Genomic DNA, 22919 nt, shown 5'->3' with positions numbered 1-22919 from the left:
TGATCTACACCATAGCAAGGACTAGAAAAATAATTTTGCTTTACTTCATTCATCTAAACTGAATGCAATGAAAATGATACAAGCAAAATACAAATAAAATAATGGCTAAAATAATGAGAAAGAGCTTTAGCATGCAACAGAAAATATTTCCTGCCTGCCTTCCTGCCTGCCTGCATTCCTGCCTGCCTGCCTGCCTGCCTTCCTGCCTGCCTGCCTGCCTGCATTCCTGCCTGCCTGCCTGCATTCCTTCCTGCCTGCCTGCCTGCCTGCCTGCCTGCCTGCATTCCTGCCTGCCTGCCTGCATTCCTGCCTTCCTGCCTGCATTCCTTCCTGCCTGCCTGCCTGCATTCCTGCCTGCCTGCCTGCATTCCTGCCTGCCTGCCTGCATTCCTTCCTGCCTGCCTGCATTCCTGCCTGCCTGCCTGCATTCCTTCCTGCCTGCCTGCCTGCCTGCATTCCTGCCTGCCTGCCTGCATTCCTGCCTGCCTGCCTGCCTTCCTGCCTGCATTCCTGCCTGCCTGCCCTGCCTGCCTGCCTGCCTGCCTGCATGCCTTCCTGCCTCCATGCCTGCCTGCCTGCTTGCCTGCATTCCCTCCCTCCCTCCCTCCGTCCCTCTTAATTTTTGGTATTCAACACCCCAATTCACATTATTCCAGTACTGTGAGTTGCCTAAAAAAGCTCAAACTGAACTAACAGTTAGTAATCTTAGAAAGGAATGCAACTGAAGAAGAAATTAAATACTGTGTAGAACTGCAAGATATAGTGTCATGCAGTAGAAAAGATCCTTACCTCTCCACACATGAGAAACCACATGTGAATTTACTGCATTATATCCAACACTGCACTCAGGTTTTAAACTGTAAACACCAGAAAATGCTGATAAAAATAATATTCAAAATCTAGACCAATTCAGACAAAGGGATCTTTTGATCCACAGATCATAATTATGCATGTTAAATAAGATTATTCTGTATTGTGTGTCAGACAATGCACTGACTTCTGCAGGTTCTGAAAAAGCCTTCACATTAAATACTTCATGAATGGACAGAATTGGGAAGAGATTTCTAAATTTCTGCAACATGAGGAATGGTCACTACTGAATTTGACATGTTCTTTCTGATAGAGTATGACAAATCTTGTTGTTTTACAAGAAAAACCATACAACCATATTCCATGAGTCCTATTTAGCAGTTCACAACAACTCTAGATCAGAAAACTGTCAGTTTAATAGAACAAGAGTAAATCCTAAGTCTTTGAGAAATGTGCACTGAAATCGATGCAGCGCAGCAAATATAACCTGTGAACAGAAGAAAACCTAGTGTAATTCTTGAATCTGCTGGCCACGTGACAATAAACAAGTCACTTGCACCTTATACCTTCCTTATTTTCCTCTCTGTGTAAGGCAGATCTTGTCACATTCCATTGTTTTCACACAATTCCAAGTGTGAATCCATATTTTACTTCCAGAATAAATATGGGACTTTCCACATTCTTTTCAGTCATTTCACTGTTTTGTGGTAGACTCTGCCTCACCTTCTATCTTTTCCACTCACTGCTGTTCATGGTAATATCTCTTACTTTATGCTCAGGTACTAGAGAATGGTTTTGAACCCTATGTTTGGCCACATTACTTAAGTAGCAATATTACAAAATGGTTTAACTTTGGCTTCCTAGATAATCCATGTAGAAAGAAGGGCAGAAATCTAAAACAGGTTTTCTGAACTACTCTGGAAATGGATACCTTTCCCACTGACTCTAATGGAAACCCAAAGGTCACTATATCTCTTACTTCATCACCTGAGTTTTAACAGTCTACAAACTATTATAATTCAAACAAATAAACACAAACACAAACTTGGCTTCAGCTTACCCTTTTAACTACTTAGAATTTGGATCCTGTGAACACAATGCTATTCTGGGACATGATCCTCCTAATACACTGTCCTTTCTTTAGGTGTATATGAATTCAGCATTAAACTTTAGCACCCAATAATTTTTTCCTTTTTTTTTGTTGCATGAACAAATGCTAACTTTAGTTCTGCTATGGTTAATAAGTATCATCTCTTTTGAAAGAGTCTTTATTATAGAACAAATCAGTGTTCTACCCTTTCGCCCCTCATTCTTACTTTGGGCTGATTGTTACATTATCCCAGAAGACAACACACTTCTTGGACTGGGACATGCATTTCCCTTCCCATATTTAAGGAGTTAAATATTCTTGATGAATTTATTTTGAAATTTTGTGGATATTGTTTTACAATTATACAAGAAGAGGTTACAAATTAGAGATGGTGAGCTATATTATGGCTATGTGATCTTAATGCTTCTATTAGCTATAACTTAATGCTTCTAAATTATTCTACAATAGAAGCTTCTATGCTTCTACTAATTTGGTTATTAGAATACCAAAAACTACCAATATGAACAAAGAAATTAAACAGATAAGCGATAATTTTGATCTTTCATCACTAAAAACCACGTAAGAGTTCACTAAAGTCCATTAAGTTGCACTCATGAAAATGACAGAGAATAGAAGCAATCTGCATTTATTCCTTGTTTTTACAACTCTTACATTTCTTCTCTTGTGATCATATCTCACAGTCCTTTGAGATTACTATATATGCTTTGAAGCTATCAATACACGCTTCACTAGTAAAATACCCTTGTAAAAGAAAAAAAACTCTTCAGTTTTTCACTTCAGAAATAATGCATGGCCTTAGTTTTGCAATTGTCATTTAAAAAAATGTGTATTCCCTGTTTACATTACCAAATGGCATGAAAAAGGACAAAATAGAAGAAAACAAGGTCGAAACGCTCTAGTGGCACTGTTGCCTCAAGCAAGAACCAGTTTGACGTCAAGAGATCAAACAGCAGCAAACATTCTATTTTCAGATATGTAAAAGCAGTAATAAATACATCCAAAGAAGTGTATTCCTCTCTCTCCCTTTAAAAGCATTAGTATTAACTACTCCTTAATGATTTTAAAGAATTATTACTCTTCTTTTTGTTCTCAAAATTTGTCAGATACACACTAAATCTTCAAACAAGTTGAGAAAGAAAAAGCTACTAAAATAGAGAAAACCACTTCCAGTCCCTATGACACTCCTAAGACTTACAGCAGTAACAGAAACATCCCTGAACTACAGACGTTATTGACTCAAAATACAATCCAATATATTAAATATCTAATGTTGGAATCCAAAATAAAAACCTCTTTGAGGTCCTCAGAGAGAGAAAGGAATTAAAGTATATTAAGCTATAGATATAGAGTAAAAGTGTAAGTTTTAGTTTTAAATAAGTAAAAATATAACTTAAGTGCTCTAAGAGTCTGTGTTAGCTAGTGAAAAGCCTTATTACCCAGTTTAAAGTTCAGTGATAATACCTTTCACAAATTCAACTTAGCTCTAGACATAATGAAAATATAGTTTGCATTCTTAGACAAGAACAGATAGAATTACTCATGTAAACAAACAATACTCTGTATGTAAGATTTAGATAAAAAGAACATTGCTTTTGCATGTTAGAATTAAGTTCAGATTGGTGTAGAAAGTATTGTTTTAGAAGCGTGTTTTTAGATGATTGGATGATTTATGAATTTGATCCCCCGTACTGTGGATCAGAATCCCAACCTCATCCTCCACCTTCATCCTTCCACTCATCTATCTATCGATCCAGCAGACTGAGGAAGAACAAGAGTTCCATCATCACCAACTGCTTTTGCAGCTTGGGACAACAAAACTCCGTGCCGAGAAGCCGCGGCTTCGAACATCGGGGCCATGTGCCTGTGAGCTGCTGCTCAGAACTCAAGATTTTGTGCAAAAACTTTTAGTAAGGACTTTACTTTTCTAAACCTTTGGCCTTTGAGACTGATGATTTTATACAATAAAAAGCTTTCTAGCAAACATCATCTGCTCATGTCTCTTTGAGACCTGTAAATATTAGTTGAAACTCGACAATCTACTAATAAACAAAATGTGGGTTATGTTCATTTTATTTATAATTTTTATAATATTTTGTTTTAATTGTAATATCTAAGTGATGTCAGTGAGCTTCATTTGGGTTTATTTGATGATAATTTTAATGAGTATAATGTATATTAGTGGAATATAATAACTTGTTTCTTACATCTCTGAATAATTAAGATTGGAATCTAATTTGCTGTTCTGAACATTTGCTCTCTTTATTAATCTTTTGGCAACAACTCCCTCAAAAAGTATTATATTAAATGAAAGATAGTGGCAAAGGTATGATGAAAGGTAAAAACAGCACATGCCTGTATACTGAAAACAAATTTAAAAATTAAAAATTATAAACCCAAGGAACTGTCAGAAATAAATGTATTACTGGATTCTGCTACACCCCACAACATTTTAGTTTTATCAATCTTGCAACTTTGTACAGTTCTCATATAACAGTATTTACAATTTTAGATTAAATGAAACTAATTTCAAAAGACAAATTAACATCCTGATCCTGCATTTCTGATATAGTCACCATTGCTAGCTAAAGTTTTTTGTTATTTCCTGTGCTTCAGGAACAATTATCCTATCTACGAGCAGTTCCACTCATATTGGAAACAATGGGAAGCATTAGTCATTTTGCAGAAGTGTATCTTTGCTGAGGGCAACTGTGGTTTCAATCCCTTTGAGAGCGATAGGTGGTAACAGCAATTTTGGAAAAAGGACATTGTCTATGGAATACGCCATAGGAGAACATTATTCATCAGCTCTTGCTAAATGAGAAAATTTCAGTTCTGGACAACAACAGAAAAAGAAAATCTTCAAGCCTTTAAAAATCTTTTAGACGCAGGATTTTAGTATAGAGTGTAGGGAATAGATATTCTGTTAATAAGATCTTCTGCCAACGCTCCAGTAAGGAAATAACGTATTTTCATTATATACTGAAATTCCTAACAGACAATTCTTTACACTTAAGCTTTACTGACTTCAACATTTGTTTAAGTCAAACTTCTCAACATTTATACAATGGAAAACTGAAACTACCATTTTTGTGCCCCAAAATCTTTGTGGAAATTTTAGTGTGGTTTGTTCCATTTGCTCTCTCGTAGCACTTTCTAAAGCAAATAGCGACCAAAGAATCCTACAGAGCTACAGGTGAAAGTGATCTTACAATACTGCTGTCATTTGCGCTAAAATATACTTAATATATCTGCATTTGACATCCTAAGTGAGGTCAGTGTAAGATGTCTTGGAAAATTATATTATATAAAAATATATCACTGGTATTTCCACCTCCTCCTGCCATTCTTACTGTCTCTCATTCCTGTTGCTGCAGAAAAACATTTTCAGAAGAAAAGTCAAGAGAAAACCTTCACCTGCTGTAGTTGCTGAAGAATCTGAAGACATTCATATTGAATATATGTGCCTCTAAAACAGAGGCACAGCCTTCATTATTTTAAAAATGCTTATGCACATAATTTTTCACCAATTTTGAGAAGCTGATTTTTAAATAGTCCTGATTCAGAGTATGAAAATTCAGAGTTTATGAAAATAAATGTATGTCAGAATCACTGAAATTTCAGACTTACAGTTGTTTTAATGGAAACTAATGAATCCATTTAACCCTGACCAAAATTGCCACTAAGCTACACCATGAAAACACCTACAGCATTGTCATTTTTCTGTATTACACACAGGGTTTATTTCCAGTAGTTCATAGAGCAAAATACATGTACAAAAAGTACAGCAGCACTGCATACCCACTTTACTCTTAGAAAGAATTACCTACAGAAGCTTCTCTCTTAATAAGGGATATTGACTATATGTTTGATTATCTCCCTTGTTCTTTGTGTAAGAAAATGTTCTTTCTAATTCTAGGCAATGAGGTTTTGTACATTTTTTGCCTTTCTCTGAATTGTCACAGTAGATATGCAGATCCTGGAGAACAATAGTATCTGAATAGTATCTGTGTACTGTGCAAAGACTTTAAAAAAGCAACAGTGATGTGAAATTTCAACCACATATTTTAATGATGCAAAAAGGCACCCTCACTCCAGAATACAGGGTGTGTTTTGGAAATGTATGAAGAGGTCATATTGAAAGAATTTTATCAGAAACTCTAAACCTGAAGCTGTAGATAATATGACAAAATACAGACACCCACCAAGTACAATTTTAAAAGAGCAGGGTTTAAGATTAGTACACATGGAAAAGTTTTTTTCCTTACCAATTTTCTGTTTTATTAAATATTTTACAAAGGAATATAAAAATAAAAATGTCACAATTAGTAGAATACAAATGGTTCACATAAATTTTGCTGAAAAATTTAAATATTAACTATACATCATGTCAAATAAAGGAGAAATCTGTGGGGAACATGTTGATGAACAGCTTACATAACAGGGGTATGAAAGGACATTATAGCACAAAAAAAAAAGCCCCTCCCCCCACCACACCCCCTCCAAAACAAAACAAAACAAAACAAAACAAAACAAAACAAGACACAAAACCAACCAAAGAAAACAAACAACAAAAAAAAGTGGTATATTTCAGAATAAAAAAATAATTACATTTATTGGGGAAAAAATACAATCCCAAATGGAAATAGTCCATTATAATGTTTTACCTTAGAATTTGCTATATAAACACCAGAAGGAAAAGGAAGACAACCCTACTGTACAGCTGTTACAGAAGCTGATGCTGCCTTTTCTCCATCTGCCTAGGATCTAGTGGGATTACACACCTTTCTCCCCTATTCAGGACCTAAGTTTACAAGCCTCTATCTCAATTATTAGAGAAACAAGAGAAGTGTCAATGTTTGGGGTTTTCTCCCTAACTTCAGGATAAGAATTTTGTTAAAGTTAAGCAATTTTGTGCTTACAATTATGTGCATTTATTGGAAATATGTGCAAAATTTTGATTAAGCTACCTTTGCAGATATGTGAATGCTAAAAAAATTAATTCATTTTAATAAAAAGTAGATCAAAGAAGTGTAGAAAATAATGTTTTTGACTAAATTAGGAGATACAGCTGAGTTCAACAACAGTCAGCCTCTTCAATGAGAGAAGGAAACAACCAGTGACTTTTAAAGACTGTAATTTACAATTAAAATCAACTATATAAATGGAAAATGAGATATAACATGAAGCTCAACATAAAGTTGTTCAGTGCATATAATTACATCAATTACATTTAGAAATTGTATTTACTTGCCAAAAAAGAGATATGAAATTAAAAGGCAATTGTATAAAGTGACACCACACAACCTTCTCATTCAATCTCACTGAATATAGAATTATAGCAAGATAATATTTTAAATGCTTCAAAAGGAAGGCCATCAACTTCTAATTCAAAACACTAGCAAAATAAAACATGCAATTTTCATGCTATGTGATTTTCAGTGGGCAACAAAAACATTTAGCTACTATAAGAAGTCTTTTGAGTTGTGATATACTGGTTTCAGATTAATCTAGAAAGGGAGGTCAATGACACCTTGATACAATTACTAAAATTAATTTCTTTTGTCAATTTTCAAACAAAAGCACATTATGGATTGTGGATCAAATTAATTTTCAGGAATGTCTGAAGAATTACAATATCCTTACTTCAGGTTCACTGAAGGGTGGTATTTCAATAGATCAGAGAGGGAGATGAGAGAGTTATATACCCTAGCTCTATAGGATCAGATTTTCAAAGCTATGTGGATGTTTATCTCTTCTTTAGATACACTGTCAATTAACTTAACAATCTTTTCAAGTCTGAAACTATGAAGGTAAAGACAGAAGAAAAGTACATTCAAAATTATATTGAGAATGTATAATATATCATATTCAAAATTATTTGAGAATGAAAATTTTGCTTCTGCATACGAAAACAGTTTTGCATCTTCTGTTTAAGATCTAAATTTTCAGAAGTATCAATTCCTAGTTGTCTATATCTTGATACACATAAATGTAGGTATTTCTTTTGGAATGGCTACCCAATAAAACTCAAAAGTAAGGTATATCCAGTTACACTCATCTGCTTTAAGACATCTCAATCAAAGCATATAGAAACCAGACATGCATTACAGAAGACATGACAAGTGATTTTGTCAGAGTATTATCTGGGCAGAACCATTAGGAAACAACATTTTATTCAAGTTCTATAGCATACCAATGGTCTTTATGCTTTTAAGTCTCTGTCACCCTTGTTTTATTTTTCAAATTATGGCATTTCAAATTATGGTCTAAAAGTATCACATACTAACAATCTAAAGAAGGAAAAACAACTAAAACTAAAGGAATTCAACTGAAGGAAAGACCTTATTTAAATATTCTCAAAGATGGAACTATTCTAGTCTTTATTTTTTGTTTATAAAATTAAATTTCTGAGTAAAGGTGGGTTTTGAAGACCAAATTTTGAAATTTCAGAATTTTTTTAAGCAGACTTTTTGACTTAAAATCAAACAGAAATCTTTGTCTTCCAAACCAGAAAATCCACCAAAACTAGTATTTTTTTAATAGAGAAACCCATCTGTGTCATTCTTACATATTTCAATAGAGAACACTTTGATGAAAAAAATCCAGAGTTCTACGTTTAGGGCTTCCCCCTTGTTTAGCTTGCTCTTCTTCAGAAATACTGAGAATAGACCAGGGTGGTCATGTTAGTACATGATCCAGAAATCCTTTGTGCCATAGACAGGTAATAAGAAACAGTTTTTATTTTTCCCTCCAATAAAAGAGAGAGGTTGTTCCAGGAATAATAACACCTGCATTTTTCCAAAATGCTGTTTCTGTCACCAGTAAGTCATGAAGCAAAGAAGAATTACAACACAAAAGAGGAGTAGATGCCATTGCCATATTCCCTGAAGGTGATATTGAGGTAATAGGGATAGATTAGATGACCTTTGGAGCTCACTTCTAACCTTATTTCCTACAGACTATGATATCTTCACCAAGTTCCAGAGAGGGAAGGCAGATAAGAGCTGATTTCTTTGGGGAGGTATTAGTTACAACCACAACAGAATCACTGCAAGAGTAAGTGGATATATCATTCCACATAACAAAAGTACAGACATTTCCACAGAGACACATAGAGTCTAAGAAAGGCATTTCAGAGAATAATAGAAAGTATCAGGTGATATGAGTTACAAATACCTGAAATTTTGTCTTTTATTCAAGTTGCTTAACATTGTCTATTATAATTTTTGGCTGAGATAAAGATGAGGCTTGGGGATTTGTAATTTTTCAGCAGTTTAGTTTTCAGACACAGCAAAACTACTCAAAAGCTTTGTAAAAGTACACGTTTTACTTAACAGAATAATTACTCAGCCCAGTACAGCAATTGATATTTCTCTAGTGTTGATGTGGACTCCATGCAGGCTCTCTCCCATGTTTGCTGTGGAAGGATTTTGCATATTGAGTAAAAGAAGTACAACTTCCGTCTTTACAAGTTTAATGAGTTTGGCTAGCCATCCTCTAGACATTCCTTACAACCTTTGTCTTCAAAACCCCTGATCCCAGAAACTTACTTGAATGTAATCCTCTGTGAAGACATATTTTCTCTCTCCGGGCTGATACATCAGTCTTACCCAAATTGGAATGACTTTCTCCTCCTGATATGAGAGAGTCCTTGTGAAGGCATGGTCAAGCATGGAAAATAGCTCCAGAGGCTGTCACTTTTAGAAAGAGGCAATGTTATTGAATTTATATACCTCTGAAATTGTTCTTAAAGTGAGAAGCCTGTGGCAATTTAATTGTTCCTTATTTAAACTACAACTGAATACAGAAAAGTTATATTGCCCCAAAAGATTTAAGTTGGTTTTGCTGCAGCTTCTTCACTGGAAAATGTATTATCTTTTCTGTTTAGCAATTATGCACTAGCCATTCGTAAGATTGATATATCCAGAAATATCTGTTGTTTTGAACAGCTTTATGACACTTTAAGGTGGTAACACCTTTTCAAAGAACATGAGTAGATAAGCTAATACCTCTGTATTATACAACTGATACTCATAGAAGATGGTAAGATAAAAAACCTGCAAAGTTTTAAAGTTTTAAAGTTTTTGCCATAAACCTATGGCAGTAAGGAGAAATGCCCTTCCTGCCCATTCCAGCAAAGCTCCACCAGATTTTGCCAGAAATTGCCAAGTAGCTTGCCTGCTAAGCATGCTGCTTAGACCATCACTGACCATACAACATATTTCACTACTACACAGATGTTTTATGAATGGATCAAGCTTTCTAAAAGGTGACTCTATTGCTTAAAAAGATCAACTATTACCCCTGCCTGAAAGGGGTAATAAAACTTACAGTCCTATTCAGGAATTTATGTGAATTTCAGTGAATCATGACTTAATGATATGTCATAACACTTAAGACATTAAAAAGGGAAAAATAAAGACATGAAATAAAGGCTGGTGTTTTATTCTCTGTGCAGCACTTACAGGGTATACTTGTCTACACATTAATTGTGAACTGCTGCAATTGAAGGAGAACCTTCTCCAGCAACACTGAAGTAGACAGCTTTCGTGAAAAAATAAGGTATAAAAATAAGGGGATAGGAAGAAAATTACTCAGGGCAGAAAGCTCACAAAACACCCTGGTTTAGAACAAATATATGACCAGCCTGATGCGAAGGCAGACAGATGAGGAGGAATGTGAAAATGAACTGAAGTGAGGAGCGGCTGTGCAATGGTTTTACCTTGCAGTGCATAACCCTCCCTTTACAAAGTAATGTAGGCTCTGTGTGTTTGAGCCTGACTCCTCAGAACTAGATCGATTCCTAGTTGTCAGGTCTTCCTGCTGCCACCTGTTGTGCAGTCTGTTTCCCTGATTTTCTTTTGTGTTTTGCCTCTCCTACTACAGACCTTGGATGTGCACTCATATTCCTTACCCGCAGGAGGCAGGACTCTATTCATTGCAAGTATCACCACATGCCGATATATTTAAGTTATGATCCTTAAACCCTGAAACTGCCTTGTTATATTATCCAGACAAATAACCTTCTAGTACTTATTCTTTCACTATTGCTTTCAGGGAAAACAACACCCACCCACTTTCCTCTGTTATAACTCTTCCAAGTTCATGCCAAGCATTCAACAGAAAAACTCTTCCCACACATTCGACAACTTTGTGTAAACAAAGCACATCTTACATCATTCCGTAGCTATTTTCAACCACTTACTTGCAGCCATCTAGTGAAGAAATGGCAATTCCCATGACACCATATCACCTGATGTAAGGTGATATTTCTATGATATTTCTATCACAGAAATATAGAATGGTTTGGCTTGGAAGGGACCTTAAAAAATCATCTTTGTCCAACCCTATCACCATGGGCAGGGACACCTTCCACTAGACCAGGTTGCTCAGAGCCCCAGCCAACCTGGCCTTGAACATTTTCAGGAATTGGGCATTCAGCTTCTCTGGGCAACCTGCTCCACTGCCACCCCACCCCCACAGTAAAGAATTTTTTCCTAATATCTAATCTAAATCTGCTCACTCTCTCAGTTTGAAGCCATGCATCCCCATACCTGCTCCCCTGAAAATACAGAACTAATACCATTTTATATCGTAATTTTTAACCTTCTTTTAAACAAGGTCAACAGGTTGCAACTATCTTCTGGTAAACACTCTCAGGGAAGCCTACCGTGGTCCAGCAAGTAGTTTACCTTTCTTCTAGCAAACAAGTAAAACAGTGTGAATGCCTCTTTCTGGGGGGAAAACAGGAAAACCAGCAATTTTTTTGTCCTACTTGGCAAATTGGGTGGTGTTTTCAGCATTTGTGACAGTTATTGTCAACTCTTTTACATTATTGTTAATGTGAAAACAGAATGAAGTGTTTCTAGATAATTTCTTCCATTTATTTATTTTTAGATAGTTTTCAGATATTAATTGAACACTTCAGAGAAAGCTATTTGCCAATTGAAAAAAAAAAAATCCATTTGGGTGAAGGACTTTTCAATATACACCAAATGGAAAGCTGCACCACTATGAGCTCCTAGTCTTAATCATCTCCCTGATTTTTTCTGTTCTGGCATATGGCCCATATTTTACCAGTGAACAGAAAATAGCATCTTAATCAGAGTTACATGCATGTCATATAGCATGTAATAAGATAAAACACATGCATATAATATATATACATATATATATACACTTTATTTTGCTTACACACACTACAAATGTATACACAAGCCTTTGAATTAACCTTAGTGATTTTTCAGAAATGCTATATAAACACGACAAATCAAGAAATCTTCTAAAATGTATATTAAAAGCACATATGAATTAGTGCTTTAGAAGTGACTTCTATGCTCACAGGTTTTACAGTGCATTGCCAGGCTTAGATAACACTGACGTAATCTCAATAGTTAGTACATGCTAATGCCAACTCACACAGACAGGAATTCAGGGCAATCATCCAGCCCAAAGGAGGATAGATGTGGAAGAGTTTTGCCTGCCAAATTAGTAATGTCTCTGATACAAGCACATGAGGTGACAGAAAGGACACTCCGCTGACACGCATCACCTTTATTGGGGTAAAAACTTCCCTGTCAACAAAATTTTCTCTGCCAATTACTTATGCTGCATTTTATACAGCTATGTGTCACAAAAAATAAAAAAAATTAAAAAAAATAAAAAAAGAGAGAGAGAGAGAGAGAAGAAAAACCACAAGCCAGGGCTTTTAACTTTCAAAATAAATAAGAATTTCTACATAATGAGGGACATAACTTTCTATATTATGCAACTCCTTCCACTCGTTCCTCTGTCTCTTTAAGCTGAATTTTCCTAGAGCAAAGAAATGAGGCATTTTTTTTCTATTGGAAAAGTGATGCCGAATTCATTGTTGTGTTCATTATCTAAGTTACAGACATTTTAATAATTTGCAGAGAATTTTACTTGTGTGTTATTTATTGAGGCCATTATGATTAAATTGTGCAAATAATTTAAAAGTGAAGCAAAATGAGAAGACTTACGATATATCCTTCACGCATCAAAAAACAGCACAAGAATGGCTTTTCACAATGTTTTCCTGGGTGTCAAAAATAATCCAGCCAATGTTCTGAATAATTTTTACACTAGATGTTACTGAAAGATTAAAACTGTTGTGATATCAGGGTGTGAAAGTTAACTTAGTTCACTCACAACAAATGTTCTTTAAGATGATGTAATCCAGTACTGATTCTCGTAATTGCTTAGCCACAGGCCATAAATTTGTCAGTTCTCTCTCCTTGATTGTTACTGTAGTACAGTGATAAAACCAGTAGAATACAGTGGCTGACTAATGCTTTGGTTACTGGTAACATGCATTAAAGCAGATTAAAACTTGTTGAAAGGTCATATTTGCAATTGAAGTCGAATAAAGAAGGACAATGCTGGTCTTTGATTGAACCTTTCTGTGAAGAAATTCTTCCTGATGTCCAGCCTAAACTTCCTCTGGCACAGCTTGAGGTAATTTCCTCTCAGCCTGTCACCTGTTATCAGGGAGAGGAGGCCAACCTGGCTACAACCTCCTTTCATGGAGCTGTAAATAGTGATACAGTCACCCCCATGCCTCATCTTCTCCAGGCTAAACAATTCCAACTCCTTCAGCTGCTCATAGGCCTTACTCTCTATACCCTTTCTCAGCTCTATTATGTTCTCTGGACATGCTCCAGCTCCTCAATGTCTTTCTTGTAGTGAAGGGCCCAAAACTGAACACAGTGCTTGATGTGCCTGTAGCCTCACCAGCATCACGTACAGAGGAAGAATCACTTTCCTAATCCTGACCTCTTTCCTCAAATAACATAAACTGATACAATTAAAGAAAACTTAAAACCGACAAAAATGTCTGGGCACAAGGTACACATCCTCAGGATTCACCACAAATGAAAGAACTACAGCTGATGAGGACTATGGTCTCCAACTATGATCCCCAGCTTCTAATGTATTCCTGATAACATGATTATTTCTTTTCCTTAGAGGTCTCTTTTTAATGACAGCCTCACAGTGCTAACAAAACCTGTGTGGTGGAAGGGAGGGTTTATAGCCTTGAAGCAAAATCTGGGTCCATTGTTACCAGTGTTCCAGTCTGATTGTGCTTGCTCAGTATCTTTTATCAGAAGTGGGTGCTCAGGTGTGCATCTGTGTTACCTGCTTACAAATAAATCCACAATTATAAAACTGTGATTTCCAGTATACTACTGTGTTGCTGCTCTATGTTTGATCTTTTCAGATTAGTAACATTCCTTGCATAAGAGGTATGGGCTTTTCTTGGAAATAAATCCCAACATTATCTACATCACTGCCAAGCTGGAAGCAAATGATCCTGACAAAGCAATCATGGATAGTAGGTGGTATGGATCAAAGTGGGTTCCTCACTGTTGGGTGCAACAGACAGTCAAGCCATGGTGCCAAACAGGATGACTAACCCACATAACCTCCTATCTCTAAGGTGAAGGGGAGAAGAAAATTCCAACTTCTCAGCAGAGATTGACCAGGAGCTCGGGTTATTTAGCCTGGAGAAAAGGAGACTCAGAGTTGACCTTATCACTCTCTACAACCTCCTTTCAAGAAGTCATAGTCAGGGGGTGTCAGTCTCCTTCACCAGACAGCAACCAACAGAACGAGAGGACACAGTCTCAAGTTGCACCAAGGGAAATTTAGGTTGGACGTTAGGAAAAAGTTCTTCACGGAAAGAGTCATAAAATACTGGAACGGTCTGCCTGGGGAAGTGGTGGAGTCACCATCCCTGGATGTGTTTAAAAAAAGACTGGATATGGCACTCAGTGCCATGGTTTAGTTGAGGTATTAGAGCATTGGTTGGACTTGATGATCTTGAAGGTCTCTTCCAACCTAGTGATTCTGTGATTCTGTGAGACCTCATGTGACATATGTCAACAACATGCAACTGCTAGCTCCAAAAGTTCGTGAAATTCCTAAAACTATATTGAAATGCCTTAATAGAAAAACCATTAAGAGAGTCAACATTGGGAAGCTGCACATTAAACCTCATCTTGAAGATAGAGAGAGACTGATGGTAGAACTTAAAAGTCAGGGAATTTAAAAGTCAAGCTATGATGAGTCTACACATTTACTACAAAAATGATGGCATACAACCAAACTCAAAAACAGATCTGATATTTTTAAAAGGCCAATTTCATAATGTGAAAATAATTCTAAGCTAAATCAGAGAAAATAATTTGAACACAGAAATGGTCACATGAAATGAATGCTGTGTAGAATTCTTATTTCTAATGCCCATAAATCAATTTTTTTCACATCTAAGAAAAATCTACATTAGTTTTAGAAGTAATTAAAAATTTTAGCATTTAAAGATACTGTATCTGTATTGATGGAAATGTATCAGGTTTATGTGAGGAGCAAATAGATGAAAAAAGAAATCAATTGTTGGAAGATTTAAGGAAAATTTAAATGACTTTCAAGACGTACCAGGAACAACAGAGGATCTATAAATTGTATCCATCACCAATCATGCAGAAGAGGTTGAAAAGTTCAATAAATAATTACTTTTTCCATTTAGGAAATGAAACAGGATAACCTGTTCTGATCAAGTGACGAGGGTATAGTACTTTTTCAACAGTATCTCATGAAGATGTTCAATGACAGCTACTACAGTCATGTATTTTTCAATTAGTATACACACAGCTAACTCATAGCTGAGAGTTTTATGATAGCCTAGCAGTTCATTGCTCAATTAATGCTGATCTTTAATGCATCTCAGAACTGCAGGGAAGTTCCAAAAAACTGGATGAAAACCAGTACAGTATCAGTATTCAACAAACATCAAATTAAATAATCCAGGTAGCTCCAGCAACATGATATTGGCCCTAGATACAATAATGGGATGGTCATAACAGGATTTTAATAAGAAGAAATTAAAGGGGGACAATATAATTGCAAAATAAAATTGCTAGCCAATACAGCTTAATATATGATCGAGTGTGCTGATGAAGCTTTTGTAAAGCAAAAAAACTTGGATTCTAAAATAATATTGACAAAAATTCAGCATGGCCCAAAAAAAGAAGGTCTCAAAATGGAAGTTACTATATTGAGAACATATATTTTTCCTCAGATCCTGGGGTGGTGTATTTTTGACCTTATGTCATTTAACATCTGCACCTGGAAACATAAAGTCATTACAGATAAAATTTTCAGATAACATAAAAGCTGATGTCAGGAATAATCATGAAGAAGACAGTTCAATGACATAGTGTGGTCTGGATTTCTTGATAATCTGGATGCATGAAAGCAATCTGTGGTTCCTACCACAAAATGTAAATGTAAATTAACACACCCAGGATAAAAAGAACTCTGTGAACACTTCTGTAGTGGGAGACTCAGTACTTCAAAGGGTTAATGTATTCCTATTTGCGGGCAGAGAATATTGCCTGAAAAAAGGCATTACACTTCCTTCCTGGCTAATATGGCTGCTAGTAAATATTTGTGTATGTGCTGAGGTCTAAACCTCACGAGGTTTCAAAGAACAATTATGAAAGTCAATAAAGGCCTGTATAAAGACGAACAAAAATGAGACCTAATCATTTTGTTTATAAAACAGAAGGTGAGAAGGGAGTCCATTGAGAATGTACAATTTGTAATTGTAATGTACAATTTGAATGTACATGTAACCTACATGGTGAAAAAAAAACTGGTAACAGATGTTCCTAATTGGAAAGGCAAAGTTTTTAAAAGATTCATTGGCTGGCAGCTGAAATTAACAAAAGACCCGACAACAATATCAAATATAAATTAATGAGACAGTAACTGCCAATTATTTTGGTGGTTTGTATGTCATTGAAAATTTCATTAACTTTTTTGGAGATGCTTTGACTTTCTTCAAACAGAATTCAGGAAATTTTCAGTCTTAGAAGTTTAAACAGGGAGCTGAACTGACTGGCTACAAAAGTTCCATGAAAACATGAACACATTGGAAAGCAGCAAGTTCCAGAAAGCAAAACTCCAGACTAATAGAGGGAATAACCCACTGCTCTTAGCACTATTCCTGATAGGTGGCATTGACTCAGTCGATTCAATGTTCTGGTCCCACATTTCCTCTCATCATTTGGAGACAACAGTGCTTGTAAAATATTATATATGTACAATTTTCTTATTTATACTCAATATTCTGGCCTTATATAAATAGTTGAATTGATCCAAAATGCAGGATCTCCTTTCCTCAAAATCAATACTTCTATTAAAAATAACAGGCTTCTATTAAAATGGTCTGGGAGGGAATGCATGTTATACCCAGCCTCCAGAAATAACTCTTTAATGTATTGTATGGAGGGGACCAAAGCATTTCAGCACATTATTCCTTACTCTTTCTCTAGTGGCCAAAATCTCCAATAAATAATTTTATTTTTCTCAGTAACTAAACTGGAAAGTACCAGCACAAATAGAAGTCTTACTGCTTACTAGAGAAATCATCTTAATATCACCTTTTATTTTACAGATTCACAACTGTCATGGGGTGACTTTACCTGTAAGGTGGTTTTGGGAGCTAAGGAAGTTGAAGTTGCTGTGGACTGATGGGACTCTTTTCTCCTGACCAATTATTGGTCATTGCTGAGAATTGACAGCAGTTTAGGCCATTGAAAAGTGGGATCAACTTGTGAACCCCACCTTAAAGTGTAAAACCAGAGCTCTCTTGGTTCTCTTTGTTTCCTGGCTGTGAAAGGTAACAGAGCTCCAGCTGGCCTCCCGTCCCCTGCCCAGGCCATGCGGCCGGGCGGGGGCTGGGCTGGGCCTGCCACAGCTCCCGGCCGGGAGATGGGGCCTGCGGGGCTTGCCCCGGGCTCTGGCTGGGCCAGGCCAGTTCCTGGCTGAGCTGCAGTTTTTGCTGTGACAAAATTCACCAGAGACTGCCGAGTAAAGAAAGAAAAAAGCTCTAGACCTGCGGCAAGCTGAGACGGCGACTACACTTTCCAGAGCAGCCATGAGGAATCTTCTATCGAAGACAGCTCCAGCTCTTGCTCTGGTAGAGATCACAGAACCATCTACAAAAGCCTGGGCAAGATTTTAACCTTTTCATTACGTAGATGAGACTTGCAGATTAATTTTTTTTTATCCAGAGAAAGAAAAAGAGAATAATCAACATGAAAAGAGACTTTATAAACTACCAGTGACAGGAAAGAAAAGAAGCTTCAGAAAAGGTAGAGAATAAGGAGATGCTTTTATAAGCTGAAATATCTTTCTGTTAAAGCTATGGAGATGGACAATAAAGTCCTGAAAGAACTCCTTTAATTCATGATAGAGTATGTAGGGAGGAATGGAGTGTCCAAAGTGTACATTTTGAGTAAAAAGTAGAGTAATTGTGATACAGTGAAGTGCTGAAAGATTTGAAGCCTTGAGGGGCAATGAGAAAACTGTTTTCTAGTGGAGCTCACAGAGACAGATGAAGAAGACTTTTGCCTTTGAATAACTCATCCTTAAAATGACATCCCTAGACCCATGGCCCATACACACCTCAGAGTGAGGTGAAATGGGAGGAGTAAACTCTGATGACAGATTTCAGGGAAACTGGCATCAGGGCAATAGAAAACTATAGCAGAAATAGTTTTCTTGTGAGAAACTCCATAAATTAGGAGAAAGAGACTTCTGTTTTCTCTACAAAGACTGATGAAAATACTCTAGCAGGAATTGGGACTGTTTTAAATACCAAAGTGCCAAAGTTTTTGTCTCTGTTGTCATGTGAACAAGGGAATGGTGGGTAGTAGGGGATAAAAAGGGTTTTTCTGGAAGTTTATTCTGGTGTTCTTATTATTATAGTTTGTTAATAAACTTTCTTTATTCCTTTTAAGTTTTAAGCCTGTTTTGCTCTTGTTCTAATCCATATCTCACAGCAAGAAATAGGTAATTTTTTAGTTACTGGTTTAAAACCACGACAACAACTTATTTACACCTATAAAACACGAGAACTAAGGCAGATGCCATGACCATTCTGCAAGTCACTGACCTTCAAAACTGTACTCATCACAGGCTGGCGGCCTCTGACTATGGTCACATCAAATTTGTGATTAAGTCTTTAAGAGCATGGCATAAAATATTCAAATATCAGATTTGGAAAAATTAGGATGATTGTAATTGTAAAAGTTATCACTCAGAAACATGCAACACCTAAAACTTAAAACATAATTTTACCACGGTAGATAGATGTCCTAAATCCCTTGTTTGCTTTTTTTCCTGATCTGGGTATGATCACTTTTTGTGGCTATGACGGAATATTTCCTGCAGAAAAATAATATTGTTGCCTGGAATATTAGTTGATACACTTTAAATGGCAGTAAATCTCTTCTGTGTTATACTACTTGTGGTTCTTAGAATAATGGCTTAAAGCTCCAGGTGATTGCTCATTTCTCTTTTTTTTTTTTTTAAATCACCATCCTTAAAAAAAAATGAAGAATTCTTACTGAGAGAAAATAGTAGTTGAGAATATAAAATTCAAATAAATAGTACCAACATTTTCAATTGAATGCTTGACATCAAGATCTAAATACAGGGTAAGTACCTAATCTGGTGAATAAACATGGGTTTAGATGTAGGAGTTTAACCTTAAGCATTCAGAAGGAAATATTCTAGACATTCCCTTTAAATGCTGAGTATTTAATATTAACACATATTAAAAGTTACAGACATGCTAATTTTAACACCCACATGTTGACAGCTTCAATTTATTTCTAGTAACAGTTGGGATTTTGTTTACATTAAGGCACAAATTTAAAGTCAGACAGCTTACTTCACTTTTATTTCTTTACCTCCTTTTACAACAAAGTAGCAGTCAATCCAATAAAGTGAAATGTCTTTAAAGTATCACATAGTTTTAAAAGAACAGTCTCATGATAGCCTGCTCTCTTGCTTCAATAGCCTAAGGCAGTTTAATTATGGCAGACTTCATCTTAATTCCTATCCCTTTCTCTTCCCCTTTTTCCACATCTATCACAATCCATTTGAATTAGAATCAAAGACTACAAAATGTTTACAAGATTGTACAAGCTGAATACACCTTTCCTAATCTGAAATGGTCTCAAAAACATTGTAATGTTTGTACAGGTGGGATTGAAACTTGCCATCCAGGGCTTTGGAAATCAAATGCTTAATAAATTCTTAAATTTCCTAAGTGCTTTATGTTTATCAATAGCCACAAGAAACAATGACACTTCATACAGCTCAAATATAGTTAAAGGCATTTTTTTAACAACAACTGCTTAGAGCAGCAAAAAACCAGAGAGTAAAGGTAGGCAGAATCACTGAGAGCTGTATTGCTGAACTCTGCAGAAGACTCCTTCAAATAAATATTTCAAACCTTTATATGAATATTTTAAGCATGACAACTACACATAAACACACAGCCAAAGTGCTCAAATCCACTCAAGAAAGACTATTAAGTCATCAACCTGCTCCTGACAGGATCCACTGAATATGGCAACAGTGAGAAGTCAGGAGACAGTTGGAATCATTTCAAGACTGCTAATTTAACTTGTCTTAAAACCAACCAATGCTCAACGTGTCATCATCAATGTCATCTCATCGCAGTCTGAAAAGCCTTTGACCTAAAGCAAAAAGGTCCCCAAGTGCCACCCTTCTTGTCTACTGGTTGAAAATCTAATTGGTTCTGCTGACAGGCTTGGGAATTGGTAGGAAGGCTGTTCAGTTAATCTCCAAGGGCCAGCAAAGAGCTCAGTATCCATCTCTGAGCTTTGCTCCCTGGCTGTCGTAAAATGACTCTGATGGTAGTGCAAGTTCTTATGCTTCAGCTGTCTTCTGACTTCTGTTAAGTCAAATCCAATAAAGTTTGTCACTCAATAATCTGAGAGCTACCCAACAAAACCTCTTTGATCAATAACAGCTTGCCTGCTTGCACTGAGGAAGGTGACCTATTAAAGATTAAAAACACACCTGCTGCTTGCAGCACAGAACATCTTTTTTTACTCTTACATAAAAATTCATCCATTAAAATGAGTTTAACTGCTACAACTATATATAAATTTTACATGCCATGAAGCTAAAATAAGATTTAAAAAATATTTTAGCTATATTACAGTGCTTTTATTAAATTTGAGTCACTGCTTTTCTTAGAATCAGAAAGACCTCATCCAAAAGGCCTCTCACCACCCACTTGTAACTTTCACTTTAGACACCTCCATACATTCGTCTTTGTTTTAATTTTTTTGCCTGCTAATAGCAAACAGCTCTTTTTCAGTGACAGTCCAGTAATCTGTTTCTGCCTATTTGCTTATGCCAGAACACAAATATTCATGTTGCCAGGAAATGCAATTTAAATTTTTAATTACAGACATCTTCTCCCCTGTTTGAGAATTTTTCTGGAACTGTAGATACACTTTACCAGAGGCTACAAGCAACAGGTGCTTTACAAAGCCCTAAGAAGGAAAAACTAGGCTGATTTTTTTTGTTGCTGCTGTTGAATTTCTTCTAATGATCAGGTATTAATTGATCTACCTCATCAGATATTTTAAAGAAAACAGTAGGATACAGGTAAACAAAGAATGTAATTAAGGGTGTAGCACTCAATAATAAATTCCTGAAGGAGCAAATCACAAACAATAAACTCGACTGACTGAACCATCAGTGTGTGTTTGGAATGGGTTATCAATCTCCCAGAAAATCGCAGAGACCCTCAGAGCAGTAAATTCAAGGTACACGAGATATGCAGTGTATCTGTTGATTGTCATGATTTGTTTAACCTGGTGTCCTTCAGGCATCCATTTAAAGGAGTAAATAGCAGCTAGAGAGTGAGATGACATTTTAAATCAACTAGGAGATACAGATCTGTATCTTCAATCAAAATTAAATAAATATTTGTCTCTGAATTCCTTGAATTGTTAAAAAAAAAAAAGGAAAACAAGACAACAATTCTGGAAAATATAAATATTTGTTAGGGTTTATGCTGTCATTAGTTACTACTTCCCAATAAAGTAAAATACTAGTCTATGGATGCCAAGACTAGATGAACATAAAACAAGAATTACACATTAGGTGAACCTACTTCAGTATCTGCAAAGCAGTCTGCAAGTACAAACTGAGACAATCAGACACCAGACAATTACCATAAATAAATCCCCTACTGTGAACATCAGAGACACTCAGTAAGGTCTACCTGTGCAAAAGCACTTCTGCAGCTTTGCAAGGCTTCTCCTTGCTGCTCTGGAAAGGGCCCAACAGGTAGGTAGGTGTCATGCTGTACACTGCTTTGTTGTCAGTCAAGGCTCTTCTTTGCAACAACAAGGCTACAGGCTCTGAGCTGTCAGAAACACTTGCCTGTCCAAAAACATTAAATGCACTCTAATAAAGACAAAGCCTGGGGTGTGGGTAGAGGCACCATCCAACAGTGCCTCCAAAAAATGTCATTTACACAGACTAAACTTCGAGTAGTAGATTCCCAGCAAACCCAACCTAAAACACCAAAAACCCACAACCTAAGGCATAGATAAATGCAAGTGACAATCAAAAAATGTCTTCATCATTACAGTCAGGAAGTCTCTTGTAGAAAACGAATCTGTTAGAGTCACATCTTGGTATTACAAGTTTAACAGAAGATAATGAAGACAAATGCTTCTATTGCACATTATAAAACATACACATTGTCTACAGAATACCCAAAAAAAAATATATATATCTTAGACTCTAACAAGAACTGCACATAAAGTTCAGCTCAACAAACCATGCCAGTTACTCATCAATTCAGTGGATGCAGTCAACTGCACTTGTTCTGCTGGGCTTTTAGTAGGAGACAGAGAATATCTTAATCTTTTCCCACTATCCAAAACTGCCACCAGCCTACACCAAAATCACTCTTCTTCTGCACGACCCTCTAAGTATCTGTGAGGAAAGGAGTAAGAGGCATCAGAAGATTGATATGGGAAAGAAACAAAAAATCTGTGTAACTATTCCCGTTGCCCTGAGCCTTTCCATTTCACACATTTCTAGCCGCCAGAAGTGGCCAGCTTGATTTCTG

At 36.2% G+C, this 22919-nt stretch overlaps 1 protein-coding gene across 1 annotated transcript in view; it reads right to left on the bottom strand.

Moving 5' to 3' along the window:
• The window catches only part of CAMKMT (calmodulin-lysine N-methyltransferase), a 221418-nt gene that overhangs the window by 66139 nt on the left and 132360 nt on the right, over positions 1-22919 (bottom strand). The gene's annotated exons all lie outside the window — the stretch shown is intronic.

This window comes from Pseudopodoces humilis, chromosome 3 (assembly GCF_049639895.1).
Source record: "Pseudopodoces humilis isolate 2021_Gansu_Grassland_sample_001 chromosome 3, ASM4963989v1, whole genome shotgun sequence".
In the NCBI taxonomy this organism is placed as follows: domain Eukaryota; kingdom Metazoa; phylum Chordata; class Aves; order Passeriformes; family Paridae; genus Pseudopodoces; species Pseudopodoces humilis.
The sequence above is the reverse complement of the archived record's forward strand: the minus strand, read 5'-3'. Positions and strand labels throughout refer to the sequence as shown.